Source organism: Triticum urartu, chromosome 2A, assembly GCF_056163025.1.
Source record: "Triticum urartu cultivar PI428250 chromosome 2A, HENAU_Tu73, whole genome shotgun sequence".
NCBI lineage: Eukaryota > Viridiplantae > Streptophyta > Magnoliopsida > Poales > Poaceae > Triticum > Triticum urartu.
In genome coordinates, this window is record NC_141874.1 from 89,960,438 (window position 1) to 89,988,281 (window position 27,844).

Below are 27,844 nucleotides of genomic sequence, written 5' to 3' on the forward strand. Positions count from 1 at the left end.
AAAAAATCTATATTTTGGGACCTACCCTACTGGAAATACCTAGAGGTCCGCTCCTCAATCGACGTGATGCACGTGACGAAGAACCTTTGCATGAACCTGCTAGGCTTCTTGGGCGTGTATGGGAAGACAAAAGATACACCTGAGGCACGAGAGGACCTGCAACATTTGCACGAAAAAGACGGCATGCCTCCGAAGCAGTATAAAGGTCCTGCCAGCTACGCTCTTACAAAAGAAGAGAAAGAAATCTTCTTTGAATGCCTGCTCAGTATGAAGGTCACGACTGGCTTCTCGTCGAATATAAAGGGAATAATAAATATGCCAGAGAAAAAGTTTCAGAACCTAAAGTCTCATGACTGCCACGTGATTATGACGCAAGTGCTTCCGGTTGCATTGAGGGGGCTTCTACCGGAAAACGTCTGATTAGCCATTGTGAAGCTATGTGCATTCCTCAATGCAATCTCTCAGAAGGTGATCGATCCAGAAATCGTACCAAGGCTAAGGAGTGATGTGGCGCAATGTCTTGTCAGTTTCGAGCTGGTGTTCCCACCATCCTTCTTCAATATCATGACGCACGTCCTAGTTCATCTAGTCGACGAGATTGTCATCCTGGGGCCCGTATTTCTACACAATATGTTCCCCTTTGAGAGGTTCATGGGAGTCCTAAAGAAATATGTCCGTAACCGCACTAGGCCAGAAGGAAGCATCTCCATGGGCCATCAAACAGAGGATGTTATCGGGTTTTGTGTTGACTTCATTCCTGGCCTTAACAAGATAGGTCTCCCTAAATCGCGGTATGAGGGGAGACTGACTGGAAAAGGCACTCTTGGAAGAGACTCAATAATATGCAGGGACGGATATTCTTGGTCTCAAGCACACTACACAGTTCTACAGAACTCTACCTTGGTGACCCCGTATGTCGATGAACACAAGAACAGTCTGCGCTCCAAACACCCGGAGCAGTGCGACGACTGGATTACATGTGAACACATCAGGACTTTCAGCAGTTGGTTGGAAACACGTCTCAGAGGTGACAACACTGTTTGTGATGAGTTGTACTTGTTGTCCAGGGGACCATCTTTGACTGTATTGACTTACAAAGGATACGATATAAATGGAAATACATTTTACACGATCGCCCAAGATCAAAAGAGCACCAACCAAAACAGCGGTGTCCGCTTTGATGCAGCAACCGAGAGCGGAAAGGACACATATTATGGTTACATAGTGGACATATGAGAACTTGACTACGGACCTGATTTTAAGGTCCCTTTGTTTAAGTGCAAATGGGTCAATCTGTTAGGCGGCGGGGTACAGGTAGACCCACAGTACGGAATGACAACAGTGGATCTGAAAAATCTTGGGTACACTGACGAACCATTCGTCCTAGCCAATGATGTGGTACAGGTTATCTATATGAAGGACATGTCTACCAAACCGAGAAAAAGAAAAGATAAGGAAGCGAATACATCATACGATGAGCCAAAACGCCACATAGTTCTTTCAGGAAAAAGGGACATCCTGGGAGTGGACGGCAAGACAGACATGTCTGAAGATTATGAAAAGTTTCATGAAATTCCTCCCTTCAATGTCAAGGCTGACCCAAGCATCCTGATAAACAATGAAGATTATCCATGGTTACGGCGCAATAAGCAAATGACACAAGCGAAGAAAAAGTGAAGACTTTCTCCCGCAATAAGCAAATGCTATGTGGGTGAAATTATGATACCATCCCAACTTTCAACTTTTTCAGAGTTCATTTTAAATGCTTTCATGTCTTATGGTTCGAAACTTTGATACTTCAAAAGTGATTGTCCATTTTGTACACGAAGTGCATCAAGTTTTTGTCGTAACCCTCTCTACTTTTTGGAACATGCTATGTGGGTGAAATGATGATACCATGCCAACTTTCAACCTTTTCAGAGTTCATTTTGAAATGCTTTCCAATTCCAGAGTCATTTAGCTCAAAGAATGAATTAATAGCAAACAGAATGAACTACAAAACTTTTATGAAAATAAAAACAATCAATTAAAATATTATGTTATGATCAACTAAAATAAAACTATAATATTCTTCAATAGCAAAAAGAATATAATTTTTGTGACCTAAAATCAAACTATAAGTATTTAATTGTAAGTATAAATAAAAAATAAATAGCAAAGAAGAAAAAAAATTCTATTTTTATAGTAAAGTTATTCATAAACTAGTGATTCACACAATTTTTATAAAATTCCAATTTAAACTATTCAAAATTTTAAAACTAATGGCACTAACAGAAAGTTTATAATTTTTGTGACCTAAAATCAAAAAGAAATCACTAAAAAACTATAAGTATTTAGTTGTAAGTATAAATAAAAAATAAATAGAAAAAAAATTCTATTTTTATAGTAAAGTTATTCATAAACTAGTGATTCACACAAATTTTTAAAAATTCAAATTTAAACTATTCAAAATTTAAAACTAATGGCACTAGCAGAAAGTTTATAATTTTTGTGACCTAAAAGCACTGTAAGTATTTAGTTTTAAGTAGAAATAATAAAACCAAAAACCAAAAAAATGTAGAAATAAAAAAGAAAAAACCAAAAAAAATGCCACCTACTGGGCCTCCACGGCCTGAATACGACTAGAAACCCTACATGGGCCAGGATTCAGGCCCGCAGAGGCCCAATAGGCCCACAGGCAGTAGCAAGTTTAGGCCCGAAAGCCTGCATTAGAGAGGAGCTCGAATGGAGAGGCACATCAGGACTTATAAACCAGTGCTGGCGCCCTTCTGCTATCGATGTGGGACTAAACTTTTGGGCGCGGGCAGCACAAGGGCATTGGTCCCGGTTGGTGGCACCAACTGGGACTAAAGGGTGCATTGGTCACAGTTCGTGCCACCAATCGTGACCATTGCACCCCTTTAGTCCCGGTTGGTGCCACCAACCGGGACCAAAGGCCGCCGCTTCCCGCCCTTTGGGCTGCCGAAAATTGGCCTTTGGTCTCGGTTGGTGGCACCAACCGGGACTAATGCCCACCTTTAGTCCCGGGTTGTGCCACGAACCGGGACTAAAGGCTTTGCTATATAAGTTCAGACTTTGGAAATTTTCACTCCCGTCTCTCGAAGTTGCCGCCCCGACGCCGACGCCGCCAGGCTGCCCCGCCGTCGCCGTCGCCTCGCCCGTGCCCGTCGTCGCCCGCGCCCTCGCCGTCGCCCGCCGTCGCCCGCGCCCTCGCCGTCGCCCGGGCCCCTGCCCCGGCCCGCCCCTGCCCCGACGCGGCCGCCCCGGCCCGCCCCCGTCGCCGTCGCCCGCGCGCCGCCCCGGCCCACCCTCGCCGTCGCCCGCGCCCCTGCCCCGACGCCATCCTCGCCGCCGACCTCTCCTTAGCTTGGTCCGGCCGCCGGCGCCATCCCTTTGCAAATTTTTGTTCATAGATGATAGAGATCAAATGATGATTTTTTTGTTCATAGAAGCATGATAGATGATCAAATGATGTTTTTTTTGTTCATAGATGATCATATGATTTTTTTAGGTTATTTTCATTTGTAGAATTTTTTTATGTATCTAGGAATATTTTTGTTTATAGATGATAGATGATCAAATGATGAATATTTTTGTTCATAGATGATAGATGATCAAATGATGATTTTTTTGTTCATAGATGATAGATGATCAAATGATGTTTTTTTTGTTCATAGATGATCATATGATTTTTTTAGGTTATTTTCATTTGTAGAAATTTTTTATGTATCTAGGAATATTTTTGTTCATAGATGATAGATGATATATATGATGATGTTTTTTTTCATATATGCATTTTTTCATATATATGATGATGTTAGTGGAGAGGAAAAAGTAAAATAAGGAAAAGGAAAATAAGTAGAGAAAGAAGGAGAAGAAGAAGGAGAAGACGAGGAGAGGAAGAAAAGGAAGAGGAGAAGAAGAAAGGAATAGAGGAGAAGAAGAGAAAATTAGAATATATATTCTATTTTCTCTTTTCTCCTCTATTCCTTTCTTCTTCTCTTCTTTTTTTTCTTCTTTTTTTTTCTTCGACACATGGGGGGGGGGTCGAGAACGTCGGACATTCATGAGAGAGGCGAGGAAGAAGGGGAAGAAGAGGGAGAAGAAGAGGAGAGGAAGAAGAGGAAGTCTTCTCCTCTATTCTTTCTTTTCTTCTTTTTTCTTCTTCTTCTTCCTCTTTATTTTATCGGGAACGAGGGTCGTCGAGAGGTCGAGGAGCGGTAGAGGAGAAACCCTAAATAGAAAGTATCGTCGGTGTGAGATACATGTACCGTCGGTGTCGAACACTACACCCACATCCCACAAGTGGCGCGGGCTTCGACGCCCACGTCACTTGTGGGACGTGGATGTAGTGTCCGACACCGAAGGCCACATGTATCTCACACCCACGATACTTGCTAGCTATTTAGGGTTTCCTCTACCGAAAAGAAGAGGAGAAATAAATAAGAAGAAGAAAAAAGAAGAAAAAGAAGAGGAGAAGAAGAAAGGAATAGTGGAGAAAAGAGAAAATAGAATATATTCTATTTTCTCTTTTCTCCACTATTCCTTTCTTCTTCTCCTCTTTTTCTTCTTCTTTTCTTCTTCTTCTTCTTCTTCTTCTTATTAGCCGGAAGTAGAGAGAGGTTTCCTAGTGTCAAAGTATTGAAGAAATCCATGCCTTCATCATTAGCCGGAAGTAACCAGGGCATGTTGGTACAAAGTTCTGCAAAGTTATTCTGGAATGGAGTCCCGGATAGAATAATCCGCTTTTTGGTACGAATTCAGCAAAGGCCTTCCAAATAGCGATATTCGGAAGGCTCTTGCTGAACTTTGTACCAAAAAGCGAATTATCCTATCTGGGACTCCGTTCCAAAACAACTTTGAAGAGCTTCGTACCATCATGCACATGTTACTTTTGCCTAATGATGAAGACATGGTTTTGTTGAATCCTTTGACACTAGGCAACCTCCCGACCCCTCGACGATCCTCTCGAACATGAGAGGAAGAAGAGGGTCGTCTAGGGGTCGAGGGTTCCAGGGTCGTCGAGGGTTCGAGGGGTCGAGGATCGCCGAGGGGTCGAGAGAGGTTTCCTAGTGTCAAAGTATTGAAGAAATCCATGCCTTCATCATTAGCCGGAAGTAACCAGGGCATGTTGGTACGAAGTTCTGCAAAGTTGTTCTGGAATGGAGTCCCGGATAGAATAATCCGCCTTTTGGTACGAATTCAGCAAAGGCCATCCAAATAGCGATATTCGGAAGGCTCTTTCTGAACTTTGTACCAAAAAGCGAATTATCCTATCTGGGACTCCGTTCCAGAACAACTTTGAAGAGCTTTGTACCATCATGCACATGTTACTTTCACCTAATGATGAAGACATGGTTTTGTTGAATCCTTTGACACTAGGCAACCTCCCGACCCCTCGGCGATCCTCTCGAACATGAGAGGAAGAAGAGGGTCGTCTAGGGGTCGAGGGTTCTTCTCCTCTATTCTTTCTTCTCCTCTTATTTTTCTTCTTGTTCCTCTTTTTTTTTATCGGGAACGAGGGTCGTCGAGGGACATAGATGTAGTGTCGTCGTTGTCGATATATACCCCCTCCCGATAGCTTACTATGATTAGGTAGCTAGTTCTACGTTTGGCACTAATATATCCATCTGTCATGTTTGAATAATAATTGCCATGTTGTAAATATTTGTAGAAACTATGGACACCGCCCTAGACGAAGCAACAAAAGAAGCGTTGTTGAGGGACATAATCGCAGAAGGAAGTGATGCCATCTCGTTGTTTCTCAACGAAATCGATGGTCTGGAAGGAGAGGGTGAACAAGCTGGCTACGGTGACCTAATGCCGGTGCAAGAAGAAGAACATGAGGACAGCTCCGGTGACCCAATGCCGGTGCAAGAAGGAGACCGTGATGACGGCTCCGGTGACCGAACCGAGTCCGGCCAGGTATATATATTAGTTAAGCCTATGCTGACTAGCTGATTGATGCATTCATTGTTTTGGTATGTACACATATTAATTAAGTCTTTGTTCTTTTTTCTAGCCCTCCGAATCGAGCACAACTTCGGTAAAGAGACGAGGCCCGAAGAAAAAGTTGAGCTCGGATGAAAAGTTTGAGATCATAGCAATCGCGCCCGACGGCCAACCTATTGAACCCCTCCGGACAAAGAGCGCATTTGTTGCTCAGTGCGGGGTTCTGGTTAGGCACAAGATCCCGATAAGCATCCAGCAATGGTTTAAGCCGGCTACAGAAGACCCTGAGGTGTCTTATGTCAATGATATGCAGAAAAATGATCTTTGGACTGAGCTGAAGTCAAATTTCACCCTACCGCCCGAGGATAATCCAGAGAACCCAGTTAAAGAGAAATTAATCAAGTCTTTTGCTCTGAAGAGGATGGCAGAACTATTCAGGAGGTGGAAGAAAGAGCTGAATAAGTTTGTCAAAAATAATGAGACACCAGAATTCAAGGGCAGATATGAGAAGATCAGAGATCACTGGCCCGCATTTGTGGCCCACAAGGCATCAGAAAAGAGTAAGAAAATGTCGGTGACAAACAAGCAAAATGCTGCGAAGAAGAAGCTTCACCATCGCACGGGGTCAGGTGGCTACCTCGTAGCCCGGCCTAAGTGGTCCAAGACTGAGAATGATCTGGTTCATAAAGGGATCGAACCAGAGACAATTAACTGGCCAGACCGTTGCCGGACTTGGTTCTTTGGGGCTGGCGGAACACTGGACCCTGTAACAGGGAAGTGCATTTGGACGAACGATCAAATGGACATACCAGTCAGTAAGCTTAAGCAGTATATCGAAGTAGCGCAGGAAGGGACGTTCTTTCCAGACAAAGAGAACGACGAGCTCACAATGGCCCTCGGGAATCCTGAGCACCCTGGACGGACACGAGGCACGCCAGGCTCCATTCCGTGGAAGGTTGGGTTTCCGGACGCAGGCGGTTACAAATCCCATGAGAGGAGGAAAAAAGTGCAGCAGACCCAAATACAGGCGCCGCAAGCAAGGGTAGACGCGATAGAGGAACGAGAAGCAAATCGCAGCAAACGTACTACCGAAGCCTCCCCGGATGCTACCCCTCCATCTCAGCGCAGAAGCAGCGTGGCTTCCACCGAGCTGCTTCAGCTGGAGCATGCCTTGACGGCTCCTGCCAGCTATCCCGTGGATGCTATAACGGAGTCTCAAAACTGCCACCTTATGACGCAATGGATGAATTTGAAGGCCAAGGCGGCTGTTGGCTCTGTTTATTCTACTGAACCCGGCGCAATTTTTCACTGCCGGCCGATTCCAGAAGGATATGCTAGGGTGATGGTGGATGAGATAACGGAGGGATTTGAAGACCTCCAGCTTGACCACCCTACCGGTGAAGGGGAGATTCGGCTGGGGTCTGCTCTGAAGACTCCATGCCTATGGCGGAAGGAGCTCATCAACCTTCCGAACTGGACGCCACCGCCTCCTCCTCCTCCTCCGGCGAGTCAGGGTACTCCACCTCCACCGCCTCCTTCTCTGGCGAGTGACGATCAGGGCCCTCGGCCGGCTCCTTCTCCGGCGCGTGGCGGCACTCCACCTCCTTCTCCGCCTGCGCCGACGCGCCCGAGCAGCTAGCCTCCTCCTTCTCCGCCTCGTCAGCAAGGGCGGAAGAGACCTGCCGCCGCTCCAGCTGCTCCGGCGCGTCGTAGTCCTTCTCCTCCGCCGCTTAAGCAAGTAAAGAAGACAACCGCTCCGTCTGCTCGGTCGGCGTCTAGCAGTACAACCAGAGGCGGGAGGACATACAGATTCGGTCCTTCTCTGAAGACTCCAGAGAAGTTACCATATGAGAGGACCCTGGAGGAGAACGCCGAGATCGCGCGAGAAGAAGTGAGGAACTTCTTTGAAGGGGTGAAAGCAAAGAAACATCCACCTCCGGAGGAGAAGGTAGATCGGGTGAAAGTGAAGCGCACTCTGGCTGCCCTGACAAAACCACCGAAGTCTGATCCGCCGAAAGGAAACTATGACCGCATTATTGGAAAGGAATTTGCCGAAGCGGAGCGGTCGGGAAGTACTGTCAGTGATCAAAGGCTGAAAGAACGACGAGCTGGGAAACAAATTGCCCAGCTTGGCGAACAAGCGAAGCAATCGTGCCCCCCGCTCAAGGTGCCTAGCCACAACGTCGATAATGATCCGAGGATGGTGCCCGGTTATAGCAATCTTGCAGATTACCTGCCCGACGAAGTACATTATGAACCCATGGAGGTGCAGATACAAAGATACGAGTACGGGAAGCCTCTCGTCAAAGATGAAAGATCTCTATCAACGATGATGCGAAGATTGCATGATTGGTACTTGAAAATCTGCAGAGACTCTGGGGGGAGGAGTACTTTGTATGCGAGAGTTAAACCGGAGCATGACCTCGTTGGAATTGATCTGTTGCCTGTTCCATTTGAGGAGTTCTATCCGTTTTTCAATCAATTGGCCCTCGATAAAACAACGGTCGCCTGCTACTGTCTGTAAGTAGTACTACTTCTGTCATTAAGTTTCTCTATATAGCTTAGCTCTTTCATTGCATGTATTTATAATCATCCTCACTATATTATGCAGATTGAAGATCGCCGAATTGAAGAAAAGACAAGTCGGTGATATTGGGTTCATTAACACATATCTCATAGATGCAACTGAGGTTAAACTTCATGCCGCAGCTACCGAGGCCAACTTGCTACGATCGTTCGTAATAAATCAAAACAAAGATATAATACTCTTTCCTTACAACTTCAGGTGAGTGTTACTGTCTTGTGCGTATTCGGTTTCCCTTATATATTAGTCAAGGTTATAGTAATGTAATTGATGAGTTATGCATGTGTGTGCAGTTACCACTATATTCTCCTAGAGATTAAGCTTGAGCAGGGAGTAGTAACCGTCTTGGACTCTAAACGAAAAGATCCCAAGGAGTATGCGGACATGACTGAAATCCTCAAGAAGTAAGTTAAATCGATCATTATCCACCATATCAGCAACTTTGTTCATTTCCTGATATCAAGTAATTGTTTTCTTTGTCCGGCAGGGTTTGGAGAAAATTCACCAAAACAATTCCGGGACTGCCGAAGGAGCTGGAATTTAGACACCCGAAAGTAAGTACTATAGTAGCATGTTCCGCGCATCTCCTAGTGATTCAAGCGCTAGTTTCATCAATACCATTTAGCATTCTTGCTTATCAGTTTGATTGACCTCTATTTCTTGTAAAGTGGTTGTGGCAGGAACAAGGGAATGATTTCTGTGGATACTACATCTGCGAGTCCATCCGCCACACGACCTGTGAGCGGGGCGGGTACTCTAACGAACAATACGAAGTACGTAAATAACAACATTCACAATTTTATTTTATTACCATCATTTGTGTTGAGTTTCATTCATTTATATATATATATATATATGTATTGACCCCCTTCTTCAAATTAGATGTTTCGGAAGCGGGATGAACTCCTAGCACCAGCTCGCATGCGAGCAATTCAAGAGGAATTGGCGGCATTCTTTCTTGACCACGTGATCCCTGAAGACGGAGAATTCTATGTGGACCCTGAGTCCGTATGATTATATTTGTAAGAGATAATTATTGTATATATGTAGCCGGTAGTGTCAGATAGATATACAAGAACTTGTTGTTCGACCAATCTCTCGGAGAAGGAGAGGTGGTCGATATCACTTCTCTCTGTATATATGCATATATGTTCATGACGATCTTCTGTTTCCTTCGTTTGCTTACTAGCTAGCTAGCGTGTCTAGTCCTCTCTATATACGTATGTATAGTACGTAGCGTCGACCAAGCACGGACATAAGAGAGGACACTTCTCTCTATTAATTATAACTAGCTAACACAATATATGAAACACCTAAATTAACCCCGCAAAACCCCCAACCCCCCCCCCCCCCTTTCAAAAAAAACAAAAACCCCAGCCACAGAAGTGCTGACGCGTGGATGCCTATTGGTCCCGGTTGGTGCCACCAACCGGGACCAAAGGGTCTCCTAACCGGGCTCTGCGCACTGCCCACGTGGAAGGGCCTTTAGTCCCGGTTCTGGATTGAACCGGGACTAAAGAGGGGAGGTATTAGTACCGACACTTTAGTCCCGGTTCCGGAACCGGGACTAAAGGCCCTTACGAACCGGGACTATAGGCCCTTTTTCTACCAGTGTTAGTACCGGTTCGTGCCGAACCGGTACTAATGAGCGCCGCCCGCCTAGCCGTTAGAACCGGCACTATTGGTCACATTAGTGCCGGCTTAAATACAAACCGGGACTAATGAGCTGAACATTTGACCCTTTTTCTACTAGTGCAACCAGCTAGCTTGCAAAGATGACCACGACCGAGGGCCGACTCGTCTCGACGACCCCTTCGCATCCAGCAGGTAACCGCCCAAACCACCGTGTAAAGCTCGGGAAAAGCCTCCATCAACATCATATGGCAGCACTCGCGCCCAAAGGCTGCTGAAGATGAGTAGGTTTTGCAGAGTGGGAAGGTGAGATTCATCGGGTGGCTGCTTGACTGGAGTACACTAAGAGCATCTCCAACACACGCGTACCGCGTGGCGCGCTAAAAAACAGAATGCAACATCGGGTGAGCCAGCTTTTGCGCGCGGCGGTGCGCTGGCTCCAGCGGCCGCCTCAAAATAAGCGTGCCTGAGCCGCTCTAGTAGGCGCGCTATATTTCTTTCTTTTTGTACTACGATTCGGTACACATTTGGCTTCGATAGTACAAATGTGATAGATAGTTCGTCACATAGCCTCCTCCTACGATACAAAATAGTGCATAGATAGTTCATAGCCTTCTCCTACGATAGATAGATAAAACAAAAAACTACTACTACTCGTCATCCTTCGACTCGGACTCTGCCTCGGTGATGTCCTCCTCTGACGTCTGAACGTAGGCGTCAAGGAACTGCTCGTCGTTGGAGTCCCAGGACGACGCGTCTCCTAGCGTGATGTTGAATTTAGCGACCGCCTTCCGCGTTCGCATGTCCTTGCGATAAGCGGCTCGCTCCTCCCTCCTCTCCTCTCTCTCCGCCCTCCTCTTGCCTCGGCCAACGTCAACCCTAGTCGGGAGCCCTACCCTTACCCCTGTCAGCAACAACGGAGGTGTCCCTGAGCGATCACGCCTACTCGATCTTGCTGAGCTCCCCATTGAGGTAGTGCAATCGTCGTGCACACGTCTCGGCGGTGCTCACAGACTAGTCGTGGGCCGAGGCCTCCGCAAGGGCGAGTTCCATGAGGACCCAGACATGCGCGGTGTCGTACTTTGTGAATGCTGCTAGCGTGTCGCCTTCTCCTAAACCCAAACGATGCTCCTTGACAAGGTGCCGCGGCCAACGAGGTAGTGGAGGAGGCGGCCGCACACCTTCATGGTCGGCGGGGGAAACTCCTTCGTCACTGGCTTGCCGAGACAGATCTGATTTGGATGCTGGGGTTGTGCGCACGCGGGGGGGGGGGGGGGGTTGCGAGGCGGCAGCGTGGGCTCGCGTCAGCGAGGGCGGCACTGGAACACGGTACCGGAGGGACCGCTCGATCGTGAGCTTCATCTCAGCCTTGTACTCCTCGTCCGTGATCGCCGCCTCCTGCTCCTCCTCGCCGGACCTAGAGAGTGACAACGACGGCACCAAGATCCGGGTCCGGAAGGAGATATGAATCCGCCACTTGCAGGTGCAGAGAACCACGACGTTGGCATCTTCAGGTGGGCGAAGATGAGAGGATGTACGATGATCGGAGAGGAGAGGATGTGCGGTGAGCAAAGAGGAGAGTATGTGGCGTGTGGTGTGGATGGTGCCGGAGCCGTGTTTAAATAGGCACGACCAAGCAATCAGACGGGCAGCCATCCTGAATGCAGCGTTAGAATTGGCTTCTTCGTCAGCATTGAAATGGCCTGACCGTCATCAGTGCAGTGTGGATCACGTCCTTCTGGAGCGGCCTAACCGGAATGGATGCACGGCGACCTTTCATGGGGAGAGGGTTTTGGGGTGAGCGTGGAGGTCAGGCGCATACGTGACAACAGTCGGACGCCCATATAGGCCCTCCGGTTTGCGTCTGGTTTGCGGGATTTCAGGGACATGGCTGCCGCTCCGGCCAGTAGATTAGCAGATAGGAGCTTATCTCAAGCAGTGGGCAACGCAAAAAAAAGAGGGAAAAGGGAACCATGAGAAATATCTTATTACATTGATTTTATTTTGTTGATTTCACGGATAATTGATTTCATTTGTTTCGAACAAACAATATATTGATGTTTTGTCTTATCCAGGAGATATGATTGGTTTTATGTCCAATGACCGTGTTGAGAACTGAGACACACGATATGTGAGCCATGGAGTTTGCACCTTATTCTACAATGGCTTCCAGTTGATATTAGCTAATTATCTTGATGTATTTTTCTCTTGCCAATGGTACATCTACTCCTATTGATTTTATATATCCAGGTTAATCATATTTTCACATCCATAAAAATATATTTGCACGACCATCGTTACAAAAAAAGTGCCGACAAAAATTATTGTTAGATTTGGCATAACATTTATTATGATTCTGTTTGCTTAAAAACCAAATAATGTTAATTGAGCTAATAATTTAGACATCCATGATTATGGAAGCAAGTAGTGAGAGGAGGAAGTCAACAATTACTCTTTGCAAATTGTGGTAAGTTTCCAATTGAACTACTTATCTGACTGTTCATTTTATAGGTTTGGCATGCATGTAGGATCATGAAGGGTTCATGTTTATTTGTTGTTTTATAGTTTTTGAACTAATGGGTACGCGTGCATGTGGTTAATGATTTTATTAGAAGCTAAAACAAGGCATCCAGTTGACCAATGTTTTAGGATGCCGATGAACTTTTGACATATGAACTAGGTAGTCTACAAAATGTTAACCTCTTGTTCTAACGTGTTAATTTTATCTAGGCCGAATCACTTGTCCTGAATATACCGCAAAAATTGCTGTGACTAACAAAAGTGATTGTGGTTGATTCTGGGACCTTATTCATCTAGGTTAGCAAAACTTTTTTAAATAAATTTAGTGAGCTATGGACATGGAAGAATTTTTGTCTTGCAACGCACGGAGAACTTTTCTAGTTTAACCAAGGGGTAATTTGGGAATTGTAGTCAATATCCGATGCAACTATCCAGAACTCCAGATCCACGGCCATGTTCTTCCACCAGCGTGGGCGTGGCCGGAACTGCAGCCACAGGGAGGAGACGTGGGTCGTAGGTATATTGATTTAGTACTCCTCCGTTACAGATACTAGTAGAACCTGTACACGCTGCATGCACGGGCAACATCGTACCGATCGATCATATATAGGAGTATCTCTGTGCGACATTAGACGGGGCGCCCGTGCACTGCCAAAGCTAGCTAGCTCTTTTCTGGCCGATTAACAGAAGGATTTTGTTTACAAATTGACAGAAATCAAGCGTACGTAACGTACGACTCCATGAATAAAAAGACCACGTACTTATTTTTGCGGGGTAAAAAAAAGACCACGTACTACCAAAGCGTAGTAGGCTGAGCCAGCGTCGACGCGGTTCGTCTTGGAGAAACGCCCGATATGTGCAAGACGGCGCAATACGTGCTCAGGTGGCCCCTGTGCCATATACGGAACGGAAGCCCAGGGCGGGCCCTGGGCCATGGCGGGGAGTGCGACGGCCTAGGGCCAGCCCATACAGGGGCCCATACCTGTGCATAGCAGTTTATATATATTACTAAAAAAATCTAATACCTATGTGAAGATACAGGGCTGGATAGAGAGAACAATGTCATCTTCTGGGAAGGAAGTTCTGGTCAAAGCGGTAGCTCAGTCACTACCAGTATTCTCTATGTCTTGTTTTAAATTGCCTAGAGGACTTTGTGAGCATCTTAATATGTTAATTCGGAAATTTTGGTGGGGCAGTAAAGATGGTCACCATAAACCACACTGGGTCTCGTGGAAGGAGATGACAAAACCAAAAGGCATGGGCGGATTGGGCTTCAAAGATTTTGAAATTTTCAATTTGGCTATGTTAGTAAAGTAAGCATGGCGCATGGTGCAAGATCCAGAGTCATTGAGCGGCCCGTGTGGTAAGGAGTGTTTATCATCCAAACTCATCAATTTTGCAGGCTACCCTCGGCAACCACCCTAGCCAGATTTGGAGAGCTATCATTGAAGGAAGAGATGTTCTGAAACAGGGTTTGATCAGGCGAATTGGCAATGGGACAACAACTAATATATGGGACGATAACTGGATACCGCGGGACGAGATGCTGAGATCGTATGGGAGTAGGGTTCCAAACCCCCCGGTGATGGTGTCCGAACTAATAGATGCCACCTCGGCAACGTGGAATTTTCAAAGGTTGCATGAGGTGTTTATGCCGATGGATATTCCGGCCATCTTGGGCATACCTTTGTGCACAAGGAATGTGGAGGATTATTGGGGCTGGCATTTTGAGAGGAGCGGAGTATTTACAGTTAAATCAGCCTATAGAATGCTTGTGGCAACGAAATTGAGAAGGGAGGCGTGGCTGGAGGAATCGGCCGGATCCTCGAGTATAAACACCGAAGAGAAGCCTTGGAAGATGTTGTGGAAAACTCAAGTACCGGGTAAGATTCGGATGTTTTTATGGAGGTTGGCGAAGCACTCAGTCCCAACAGAAGATGTTCGTGCTCACCGCCATATGACAAACTCTGATGCATGCGGGTTATGCGGAGGACCAGATTCTTGGAGACATTCATTGCTGGAGTGCACTGTTGCTCGGTGTACGTGGGCGCTGGTGGATGACGACATAGCTCAGCACCTCATTGCAATGACGGAACCGCATGCTCGTCACTAGCTCTTCTCACTAATGGAGATGTTACCTCACATGCAATTCATTAAAGTTGCAGTAACACTCTGGGCAATTTGGTACTCTAGGAGAAAAGCTATTCATGAAGGAATTTTCCAAAGCCCTCAAGCGACACATATGTTTATCGACAGATATATCAGAGATCTTGAGATCCTAAGGGAATCGAGGGCGCACTAGTAGAAAAAGGGTCAAACGTGAAGCACATTAGTGCCGGTTTGTATTTGAGCCGGTGCCGGTTCCAACGGCTAGCCGGGCCGCTTTCATTAGTACCGGTTCGTGGCGAACCTTTAGCACCGGTTCGTGCCACGAACCGGTACTAATGAGAGTGGTGGCAGGATGTTGTCAGAATGGGGCCCCTCCAGCCCCTTTAGTACCGGTTCTTGGCACAAACCGGTACTAAAGGTCGTCCTACATAAACCCTTCGTCCACCCGAGCTCGCTTTGTTCTTCCCCTTTCCCCTCTCCTCTCTGTTTTTCCCCTCTTCCTCTCGAGCTCATCACACATTTTGCCCAAAATTTGTCAAGATTTGAAGGCCCCCATCCATTCAAATGATCACAAAGGTTAGCAACTTTGTCCTTTCATCTCTCATTGCTAGATTAGCTCTTGCAATGCTTTATATAGTGATTAATTTGTGAGTTTAGTAATTTGGCAGGATATATATGTGCTAGTATTTGATTTATATGCAATTTGAGGTCAAAAATAACACTTAGTTTGCATATGTAGGTGTGATTTACTTAGTGCCTTCTAAATCTCCATCGTAGCCACCGTCGATCGCCCGCACCGTCCCGTCGCCGGCACCACCTTGTGGTGAGCCTCTTGTTCATGAAATTTTATATAAAAATTGATGTTTGTGTGATTTGGATATATAGTTACTCGTATAATTATCTTACCCGCACGTTGTTTGTTATACATATAGTGCCATGGTTTTGATATCCGTCCCCGTCGGCCCTTGTCCTTGTTATGATTCGGATGTGGTATGTATATTCTCTTTTAAAACTAGTTGCATTTCGTGTTTATGACAAATTATGCCCATCAAGTTGACATAGAAATTTTTTCTAGGAGGTATGTGAACCGGAAATTCCAACCGGCCCTATTGCCAAGAGGTTAAATTTAGTTGAAAGAGAAAACGAGTACTTGAAAGAAAAATTGAAAAGAATTGAGGGGGAGAAGATGGAATTGGAGTTGCATGTTGCCGATGTCGTCGATGATCACAAGATCAAGATGGAGAAAATGCACTTGAAGATTAGAAAGATTAGAAAATATGCCATCGATAGTGAGGCTTGGTATCTTTATGCTGTTGAATCCATTGTTACCTTAGTTGCGATCTTGATCGTATTTGTTGTTGCATTTAAATGCTTTAGCTAGAGAGTTATTTGTTTGTTGCATTTAAGTGTTGTATGAACTTTATGTATGAACTTGTATTAATTTGGTCTATTCGGTGTTGTGTAATGAAGATGAGCCGGCAATGGATGTACGATGACCGATGCTCTCCCCAGTTCGTTGAGGGCGTGCATACTTTTCTGCTTGCGGCTGAGGCAAACAAGCGGGCGGATGGTTTTATGCCTTGCCTACTAGCTAGCTACATGTTTTTGCTTACATATGCCCGCTTAATTAAGACATGCAAACGTGTGTGCATGCAGATTTCACTGGATCTTGTGTATCATTAAAGTTGACGCCGAAACAGTTGAAATACTGGAGTCGCTACTCAAAGCAAATAGTGACTATAACATCTTGTTTGAAATAGTCAACAGGTAATTTCAATCATTATTAACTATATATCTCGGCCTATTTAGTTCGTCATTTCATGATATGAACTATTTAATAACCCCTTTATTCATTTTCTTTGTCGGCGGAGGTGCGGGACAAGCTCCTAGAAACGGAGCGCGTAGAAGCACTTCAAGAGGAAATAGCGGGATTTTTGCTCGACCAGGTCATAAATCCGAAGGGAGAATACTATTACCCGCTACCGCTCCCATCGACCAGGTCATGAACCACTTCCAATTGTCATCGTGCTCCGAAGGCACCAATCAGGCTAATGCCACTGGCTCCGAAGGCAACATGCATATGTAGGAGAAATTGTATATAGCTATACATGTGTGTATGTGTGAATTAATATGGTGGTTTGTGAGACATGATTGATGATATATATATGATTGGTTCTACTAGAAATTATATATATATATATATATATATATATATATATGCATAACGTGTACAATGTGTAGTACCGTAAAATACCAGCAAACGAAAAAGAATTAAAATGGAAAACACAAAATTAAATGAAAAAGAAATCATAAAACCAAAAACCCCCTAAACATTTTAGTATCGGTTGGTGTTACCAACTGGTACTAAAGGGCTCCCGGCCCCCGGAGCTGGCTCGTGCCACGTGGTTGCCCTTTAGCACTGGTTCGTGCTGAACCGGTACTAAAGGGGGGGGCTTTAGTGCAGAAATTTTAGTGCCGGTTACCTAACCGGCACTAAAGGGCCTTACGAACCGGTGCTATTGCCCGGTTCTGCACTAGTGGCGTCACCCGGTATGGGCGCTGCAGCGGTGTCCAGGGGAACAAGACGACATAAGGCACCACCGACAGGATACACCAAAATCCATGTTGACGCCGGGGTTTCAGCCAGGGGAGGTGTAGCAGCTGCAGTCTGTCGAGATGACCAAGGTAACTACATGGGTAGCTCGGCTCTAGTTGTACGGGGACTCCAAGACCCGGCGACGTTGGAAGCTATTGCATGTAGGGAGGGAATAGCGTTGGCGGAAGACCTGCTTGTGCAGAATTTTATATTGGCATCTGATGCGAAGCAGGTGGTCATGGATATCCACAATTCCAATCATGGAAAATATGGAACCATTGTTTCAGAGATACTTCATAGAGCTACCAAGTTTACTTGTAATTTCGTTTTTGAAAGTCGAGACTCGAATAACGATGCTCATAGCATAGCCAAGTTTGCTCGTTTTTTAGGTCAGGGGCGCCACGTGTGGCTTGGCCAACCCCATGATCCGAGATGTATTCCACTTTCTGTGGCTTATGAATGAATAAACTTGGTTCCCCTCAAAAAAAAAACTAAAAAAATCTAATACGCAAAGGAAGCAGGCCCAGCCCCTGAAGAGAGAGGAAGCAAAGTCACGCACGAACGCAATCCCAAGATCCGTTTTCGCTCTTCTCTCCCAGAAAACGTCGCCGGCTCGTTCGTCTCCCAACCGCCATCGTTTCTTCAGTCTTCAGCAATTGATTGCCCCAAGTTCCTATAAGCCCAAGACCCCAATTCCCCAAGCTAATTAACGAATTTTCCAAGGGCCCTAGGATTTCTTCGGCTTCTCGCTTCCTATAAATACGCCCCAGGTTGGCGGAGGCGAGCCGACGACACACCACTCTGGCAGGAACGCAAGAGCAGCAGCCAGCAGTGTGTGCCCGACGACACACCACTCTGGCAGGAACGCAAGAGCAGCAGCCAGCAGTGTGTGCCCCAGATGCATAGACAACCCAAGCCATTCCCCAGTCATGTAATTTCTAGATCTCAACTCTTTGGCCTTGTCAATTTATTTCTGATATATGATGTTTGACCTACTTGATTCCTCTATTTTTGTACATGAAATTTCTGTTAGATAGATTCTGCTGGTGGTAGCATTGCTTGAAAATGACTTTGCAAATAGATATTCGTGTCAGCAGATGAGATGTTTAATTTTGTTACAGCTATAGATTGCTACCAAAATGTGTCTGGTGCTTATCGAATTCTCTGATGCATGGTTGTGGTTGGACCGCTAGAGCCTGAGCATAACTTCTGCCAAATTGGATCAAGAATTAAGAATGTCATATATATTTAGTTTAGAGTTAAGATTTAATTAAGAATGTGATACTTCCATGATATATTAAAACCATATTTGCTAATGAAATTTACACTTGCTTTTATAATGAATTTTCGTGGTAGACATAGGCGTGGAATTTTTTTTTTGGGTCTATTATAGTCCACGGGCCCATCATACGGAGTTCGCACAAGGGCCCCTAACATGCCAGGGCCGGCCCTGCGGAAGCCGATGCATGCATTTCCATGAAAGTTCTACACGCCCCACGGTGGCATCTCTTTCGTGAGCTTTTGTGCTACAGAGCGGGCTATGCTAATGCATCTGTGCCTCTGGTTTTCTTCTTCGGGGTAAAGCAACACTCTATATATTACGTACTTAAACAACAAGCAAGCATCACAATCCCGGAGGATGAGGTAAGAACTGCACCACGGCCAAGTGTACGATACAAGACCGAAGCATCAACGAAAATGTGCAAACTTATCTTCTACAGCAAAACACACGGCATGGATCGAAGATGGGATCCCTAACTAGCCGCTTAAACGCCAATCAGCACATAACCCTTTAAATTACTCTCAAGGCAAGTTTGCAGGTTTTAATTAACCAGGAAAACAAACTTCAATTAACTTGAAGTGGAGATAGTGCGTAGAGTGATTTTTTTCCCTTTGGGCATAAGTATTCCTAGCTAATTATGCTTGCTCTCCATCATTATCCGAAAAAAAAACTAGCTCTCCATCCTTGCATCTACATCCAATCAACCACATAGTACAAAAGAAACTAACAGAAAGTAACAATGCTGCAGCAGCAGCACGCAACTGTCAAACAGCTCCTGCATGCTATTTGTCGCCAAATTAAGAAGATCGAGGGAGAAACAAACACACATAATATCACAAACATGATATATGTGTATGTGCCGTCAACACATAGCTAGAGAAACACTAGATCGAGTGGTAGTAGAGTAGAGTTTCATTCATATAGAGACCATGCAGTGTCTGCTGCTAATGCGCACATACGGTACCAATACCATGCTTGCCGCTAATTAACCTCATTACAGCTACATACTTAGCTTGCACGCATCCAGGGTAAGCTCTGGACCCGATCTTGGCCTCAGACCGCTGCCCCTGCGCCTTCCGTTCCTTGGTTGCCGCCGGCCTACGCCCGCGCCTTCCGCTCCTTGGTTGCCGCCTCCGGCTCCGCCCTGCGGGGGTTCCGACAAGCCCGAATCCCACGCATCATGATGTGGCCGGTGACTTTGAGGATCCCCCCAATGACCACGAGAACAGGGACGGCCAGCATACCGCAACCAAAGCCCTCAAGGAACAGCTTGACACACGGTGTCAGGGCTCGGTTAGTGGCTGGAATTGAGCGGAGTGTGATCGATGGATGTGGAGGTGTAGCTGAGCAAGACCAGGCCGGCCGGGGTGGAGGTAAGGATGGTTATAAAGACGATTACACACTCACGCGGGGAATCTCTCTCTCTCTCACGCACACGCAGGGAATCTCTCTCTCACGCAACAAAAATGCTAGACGTACGGGAAACTTTTACAAGAATTAACCAACTAACCTTCTTCCCTCATTAATCTCTCCCCCTCTGATTTTTAGGGTAGGACCCGCTTCATCTTAACAACCAAACACACCCCACAAGTCCTCAGTAGCTAATACAATAGGATCGATTGATGCTCAGCTTATACAGTAGCTAATTAAGCTTTGGCAGCGACACCATAACTCCTCAGCAACATGCGTGTAGCTAGATACAGCAAAACTCTCATCAACTCGAATCCATCTTTCTAGAATCTCTCACCACACAAACATACGCCATAGAACGGACGAAACATAAATAAACCACACATGCAACACTAGTGAAAAAACGACTTTTAGTACCGGTTCGTAAGGACCTTTAGTACCGGGACCAAAGGCCCACCACGTGGCACGAGGCGCGCCGTGGTCTTGGGGACCTTTAGTCCCGGTTGGTGGATTTTTTTTATTTTTTTTTAAAATAAAGCAAAAACAGCCCGCCTACTGGGCCGGCATGGCCTGCATACGACTAGAAACCCAATTCCTAGTTGGACCAGGATGCAGGCCCGTACGGACCAGTAGGCCCCACAGGGCAGAAGACTTGCAATAGGCCCACAAAGGCCTGCTTAGAGAGGAGCTCGACACGGTAGCCGCGGCGGGGCTTATAAATCGGTGCGAGCTGCTCTCAACTAGCGAGGTGGGACTAAACATTATGCACTGCGGGTGGCAGCGCACCACCTTTAGTACCAGTTGGTGGCTCCAACCACCAACCCGTACTAAAGGCCACCACCTTTAGTACCGGTGGGAGACCACCAACCCGTACTAAGGGGGGGGGGTCTTTAGTACCGGTTGGAGCCACCAACCCGTACTAAAGGCTACCACCTCTTTACACTAGTAGAAAACAGGGCTATGGTCCAGGCCGGCTCAGCCCATTAGTTCCGGTTCAGTGTAGAACCGGGACCAATGTGGGCATTGGTCCCGGTTCGTGAGCCCAGGGGGCCGGCCGGGCCACGTGGGCCATTGGTCCCGGTTCGTCTGGACCTTTTGGTCCCGGTTGGTGGGACGAACCGGGACCAATGGGCCTCGCTCCTGGCCCACCACCATTGGTCCCGGTTGGTGGCTTGAACCGGGACCAAAGGCTCCTCTTTAGTCCCGGTTCATGCCACCAACCGGGACCAATGAGGTGCCTATATATACCCCCTCGCGCAAGAGCAGAGCACAGTGCTCTGTTTTTTCTGGTCGAGGGGGAGAGGGCTTTGTGGTGCTCTAGCTCACCTCCTATGCACATGAGGTGTTCGATGGAATGCCCGAGCCACACTACTTAAGCTTTCTCCTCTCGAAGCTCGACCTCCAAGCTCCATTTTCCTCGAGATTTATACACTTCTATTAATTTGGACACTTAATTATATATAATGCACGCAGATGAACCGGCAATGGATGTACGGTGACAGACACACCCGCGAGTACATTAAGGGCGTGCATGAGTTTCTCGATGCGGCTGAGGCAAACAAGCAGAATGGTTTTATGTGTTGTCCATGCACTGAATGTGGGAATACGAGGTCTTACTCTAACCGGAAAATCCTTCACTCCCACCTGCTTTACAAGGGTTTCATGCCACACTATAATGTTTGGACGAGGCACGGAGAAATAGGGGTTATGATGGAAGACGGCGAAGAAGAAGAGTATGATGACAACTATGTGCCCCCTGAATACGGTGATGCTGCAATGGGGGGAGCTGGTGAAGATCAAGAGGAACCAGACGATGTGCCCAATGATGCTGCCACGGGTGAAGCTGCTGAAGATCAAGAGGAACCAGACGATGTGCCCGATGATGATGATCTCCGCCGGGTCATTGTCGATGCAAGGACGCAATGCATTAGTCAAAAGGAGAAGCTGAAGTTCGATCGCATGTTAGAGGATCACAAAAAAGGGTTATACCCCAATTGCGAAGATGGAAACACAAAGCTCGGTACCGTACTGGAATTGCTGCAGTGGAAGGCAGAGAATGCTGTGGCTGACAAAGGATTTGAGAAGCTACTGAAAATATTGAAGAAGAAGCTTCCAAAGGATAACGAATTGCCCGACAGTACATACGCAGCAAAGAAGGTCGTATGCCCTCTAGGATTGGAGGTGGAGAAGATACATGCATGCCCTAATGACTGCATCCTCTACCGCGGTGCATACAAGGATCTGAACGCATGCCCGGTATGCGGTGCGTTGCGGTATAAGATCAGACGAGATGACCCTGGTGATGTTGACGGCGAGCCCCTCAGGAAGAGGGTTCCTGCGAAGGTGATGTGGTATGCTCCTATAATACCACGGTTGAAACGTCTGTTTAGAAACGAAGAGCATGCCAAGTTGATGCGATGGCACAGTGAGAACCGAAAGAAAGATGGGAAGTTGAGAGCACCCGCTGACGGGTCGCAGTGGAGAAAAATCGAGAGAAAGTACTGGGATGAGTTTGCAAAGGACCCAAGGAATGTATGGTTTGCTTTAAGCGCGGATGGCATTAATCCTTTCGGGGAGCAGAGCAGCAATCACAGCACCTGGCCCGTGACTCTATGTATGTATAACCTTCCTCCTTGGATGTGCATGAAGCGGAAGTTCATTATGATGCTAGTTCTCATCCAAGGCCCTAAGCAACCCGGCAACGAAATTGATGTGTACCTAAGGCCATTAGTTGAAGAACTTTTATAGCTGTGGAATGGAAACGGTGTACGTACGTGGGATGAGCACAGACAGGAGGAATTTAACCTTAAGGCGTTGCTGTTCGTGACCATCAACGATTGGCCCGCTCTCAGTAACCTTTCAGGACAGACAAACAAAGGATACCACGCATGCACGCACTGTTTAGATGACACTGAAAGTATATACCTGGACAAATGCAGGAAGAATGTGTACCTGGGCCATCGTCGATTTCTTCCGACCAACCATCAATGTCGAAAGAAAGGCAAGCATTTCAAAGGCGAGGCAGATCACCAGAAGAAGCCCGCCATGCGCACCGGTGATCACGTGCTTGCTATGGTCAATGATTTACACTACGTAATCTTTGGAAAGGGTCCCGGTGGACTAGCTGTTCCGAATGACGCTGAGGGACACGCACCCATGTGGAAGAAAAAAATCTATATTTTGGGACCTACCCTACTGGAAAGACCTAGAGGTCCGCTCCTCAATCGACGTGATGCACGTGACGAAGAACCTTTGCATGAACCTGCTAGGCTTCTTGGGCGTGTATGGGAAGACAAAAGATACACCTGAGGCATGAGAGGACCTGCAACATTTGCACGAAAAAGACGGCATGCCTCCGAAGCAGTATAAAGGTCCTGCCAGCTACGCTCTTACAAAAGAAGAGAAAGAAATCTTCTTTGAATGCCTGCTCAGTATGAAGGTCACGACTGGCTTCTCGTCGAATATAAAGGGAATAATAAATATGCCAGAGAAAAAGTTTCAGAACCTAAAGTCTCATGACTGCCACGTGATTATGACGCAAGTGCTTCCGGTTGCATTGAGGGGGCTTCTACCGGAAAACGTCTGATTAGCCATTGTGAAGCTATGTGCATTCCTCAATGCAATCTCTCAGAAGGTGATCGATCCAGAAATCGTACCAAGGCTAAGGAGTGATGTGGCGCAATGTCTTGTCAGTTTCGAGCTGGTGTTCCCACCATCCTTCTTCAATATCATGACGCACGTCCTAGTTCATCTAGTCGACGAGATTGTCATCCTGGGGCCCGTATTTCTACACAATATGTTCCCCTTTGAGAGGTTCATGGGAGTCCTAAAGAAATATGTCCGTAACCGCACTAGGCCAGAAGGAAGCATCTCCATGGGCCATCAAACAGAGGATGTTATCGGGTTTTGTGTTGACTTCATTCCTGGCCTTAACAAGATAGGTCTCCCTAAATCGCGGTATGAGGGGAGACTGACTGGAAAAGGCACTCTTGGAAGAGACTCAATAATATGCAGGGACGGATATTCTTGGTCTCAAGCACACTACACAGTTCTACAGAACTCTACCTTGGTGACCCCGTATGTCGATGAACACAAGAACAGTCTGCGCTCCAAACACCCGGAGCAGTGCGACGACTGGATTACATGTGAACACATCAGGACTTTCAGCAGTTGGTTGGAAACACGTCTCAGAGGTGACAACACTGTTTGTGATGAGTTGTACTTGTTGTCCAGGGGACCATCTTTGACTGTATTGACTTACAAAGGATACGAGATAAATGGAAATACATTTTACACGATCGCCCAAGATCAAAAGAGCACCAACCAAAACAGCGGTGTCCGCTTTGATGCAGCAACCGAGAGCGGAAAGGACACATATTATGGTTACATAGTGGACATATGGGAACTTGACTACGGACCTGATTTTAAGGTCCCTTTGTTTAAGTGCAAATGGGTCAATCTGTTAGGCGGCGGGGTACAGGTAGACCCACAGTACGGAATGACAACAGTGGATCTGAAAAATCTTGGGTACACTGACGAACCATTCGTCCTAGCCAATGATGTGGCACAGGTTATCTATATGAAGGACATGTCTACCAAACCGAGAAAAAGAAAAGATAAGGAAGCGAATACATCATACGATGAGCCAAAGCGCCACATAGTTCTTTCAGGAAAAAGGGACATCCTGGGAGTGGACGGCAAGACAGACATGTCTGAAGATTATGAAAAGTTTCATGAAATTCCTCCCTTCAATGTCAAGGCTGACCCAAGCATCCTGATAAACAATGAAGATTATCCATGGTTACGGCGCAATAAGCAAATGACACAAGCGAAGAAAAAGTGAAGACTTTCTCCCGCAATAAGCAAATGCTATGTGGGTGAAATTATGATACCATCCCAACTTTCAACTTTTTCAGAGTTCATTTTAAATGCTTTCATGTCTTATGGTTCGAAACTTTGATACTTCAAAAGTGATTGTCCATTTTGTACACGAAGTGCATCAAGTTTTTGTCGTAACCCTCTCTACTTTTTGGAACATGCTATGTGGGTGAAATGATGATACCATGCCAACTTTCAACCTTTTCAGAGTTCATTTTGAAATGCTTTCCAATTCCAGAGTCATTTAGCTCAAAGAATGAATTAATAGCAAACAGAATGAACTACAAAACTTTTATGAAAATAAAAACAATCAATTAAAATATTATGTTATGATCAACTAAAATAAAACTATAATATTCTTCAATAGCAAAAAGAATATAATTTTTGTGACCTAAAATCAAACTATAAGTATTTAATTGTAAGTATAAATAAAAAATAAATAGCAAAGAAGAAAAAAAATTCTATTTTTATAGTAAAGTTATTCATAAACTAGTGATTCACACAATTTTTATAAAATTCCAATTTAAACTATTCAAAATTTTAAAACTAATGGCACTAACAGAAAGTTTATAATTTTTGTGACCTAAAATCAAAAAGAAATCACTAAAAAACTATAAGTATTTAGTTGTAAGTATAAATAAAAAATAAATAGAAAAAAAATTCTATTTTTATAGTAAAGTTATTCATAAACTAGTGATTCACACAAATTTTTAAAAATTCAAATTTAAACTATTCAAAATTTAAAACTAATGGCACTAGCAGAAAGTTTATTATTTTTGTGACCTAAAAGCACTGTAAGTATTTAGTTTTAAGTAGAAATAATAAAACCAAAAACCAAAAAAATGTAGAAATAAAAAAGAAAAAACCAAAAAAAATGCCACCTACTGGGCCTCCACGGCCTGAATACGACTAGAAACCCTACATGGGCCAGGATTCAGGCCCGCAGAGGCCCAATAGGCCCACAGGCAGTAGCAAGTTTAGGCCCGAAAGCCTGCATTAGAGAGGAGCTCGAATGGAGAGGCACATCAGGACTTATAAACCAGTGCTGGCGCCCTTCTGCTATCGATGTGGGACTAAACTTTTGGGCGCGGGCAGCACAAGGGCATTGGTCCCGGTTGGTGGCACCAACCGGGACTAAAGGGTGCATTGGTCACAGTTCGTGCCACCAATCGTGACCATTGCACCCCTTTAGTCCCGGTTGGTGCCACCAACCGGGACCAAAGGCCGCCGCTTCCCGCCCTTTGGGCTGCCGAAAATTGGCCTTTGGTCCCGGTTGGTGGCACCAACCGGGACTAATGCCCACCTTTAGTCCCGGGTTGTGCCACGAACCGGGACTAAAGGCTTTGCTATATAAGTTCAGACTTTGGAAATTTTCACTCCCGTCTCTCGAAGTTGCCGCCCCGACGCCGACGCCGCCAGGCTGCCCCGCCGTCGCCGTCGCCTCGCCCGTGCCCGTCGTCGCCCGCGCCCTCGCCGTCGCCCGCCGTCGCCCGCGCCCTCGCCGTCGCCCGGGCCCCTGCCCCGGCCCGCCCCTGCCCCGACGCGGCCGCCCCGGCCCGCCCCCGTCGCCGTCGCCCGCGCGCCGCCCCGGCCCACCCTCGCCGTCGCCCGCGCCCCTGCCCCGACGCCATCCTCGCCGCCGACCTCTCCTTAGCTTGGTCCGGCCGCCGGCGCCATCCCTTTGCAAATTTTTGTTCATAGATGATAGAGATCAAATGATGATTTTTTTGTTCATAGAAGCATGATAGATGATCAAATGATGTTTTTTTTGTTCATAGATGATCATATGATTTTTTTTAGGTTATTTTCATTTGTAGAATTTTTTTTATGTATCTAGGAATATTTTTGTTTATAGATGATAGATGATCAAATGATGAATATTTTTGTTCATAGATGATAGATGATCAAATGATGATTTTTTTGTTCATAGATGATAGATGATCAAATGATGTTTTTTTTGTTCATAGATGATCATATGATTTTTTTAGGTTATTTTCATTTGTAGAAATTTTTTATGTATCTAGGAATATTTTTGTTCATAGATGATAGATGATATATATGATGATGTTTTTTTTCATATATGCATTTTTTCATATATATGATGATGTTAGTGGAGAGGAAAAAGTAAAATAAGGAAAAGGAAAATAAGTAGAGAAAGAAGGAGAAGAAGAAGGAGAAGACGAGGAGAGGAAGAAAAGGAAGAGGAGAAGAAGAAAGGAATAGAGGAGAAGAAGAGAAAATTAGAATATATATTCTATTTTCTCTTTTCTCCTCTATTCCTTTCTTCTTCTCTTCTTTTTTTTCTTCTTTTTTTTTCTTCGACACATGGGGGGGGGGTCGAGAACGTCGGACATTCATGAGAGAGGCGAGGAAGAAGGGGAAGAAGAGGGAGAAGAAGAGGAGAGGAAGAAGAGGAAGTCTTCTCCTCTATTCTTTCTTTTCTTCTTTTTTCTTCTTCTTCTTCCTCTTTATTTTATCGGGAACGAGGGTCGTCGAGAGGTCGAGGAGCGGTAGAGGAGAAACCCTAAATAGAAAGTATCGTCGGTGTGAGATACATGTACCGTCGGTGTCGAACACTACACCCACATCCCACAAGTGGCGCGGGCTTCGACGCCCACGTCACTTGTGGGACGTGGATGTAGTGTCCGACACCGAAGGCCACATGTATCTCACACCCACGATACTTGCTAGCTATTTAGGGTTTCCTCTACCGAAAAGAAGAGGAGAAATAAATAAGAAGAAGAAAAAAGAAGAAAAAGAAGAGGAGAAGAAGAAAGGAATAGTGGAGAAAAGAGAAAATAGAATATATTCTATTTTCTCTTTTTTCCACTATTCCTTTCTTCTTCTCCTCTTTTTCTTCTTCTTTTCTTCTTCTTCTTCT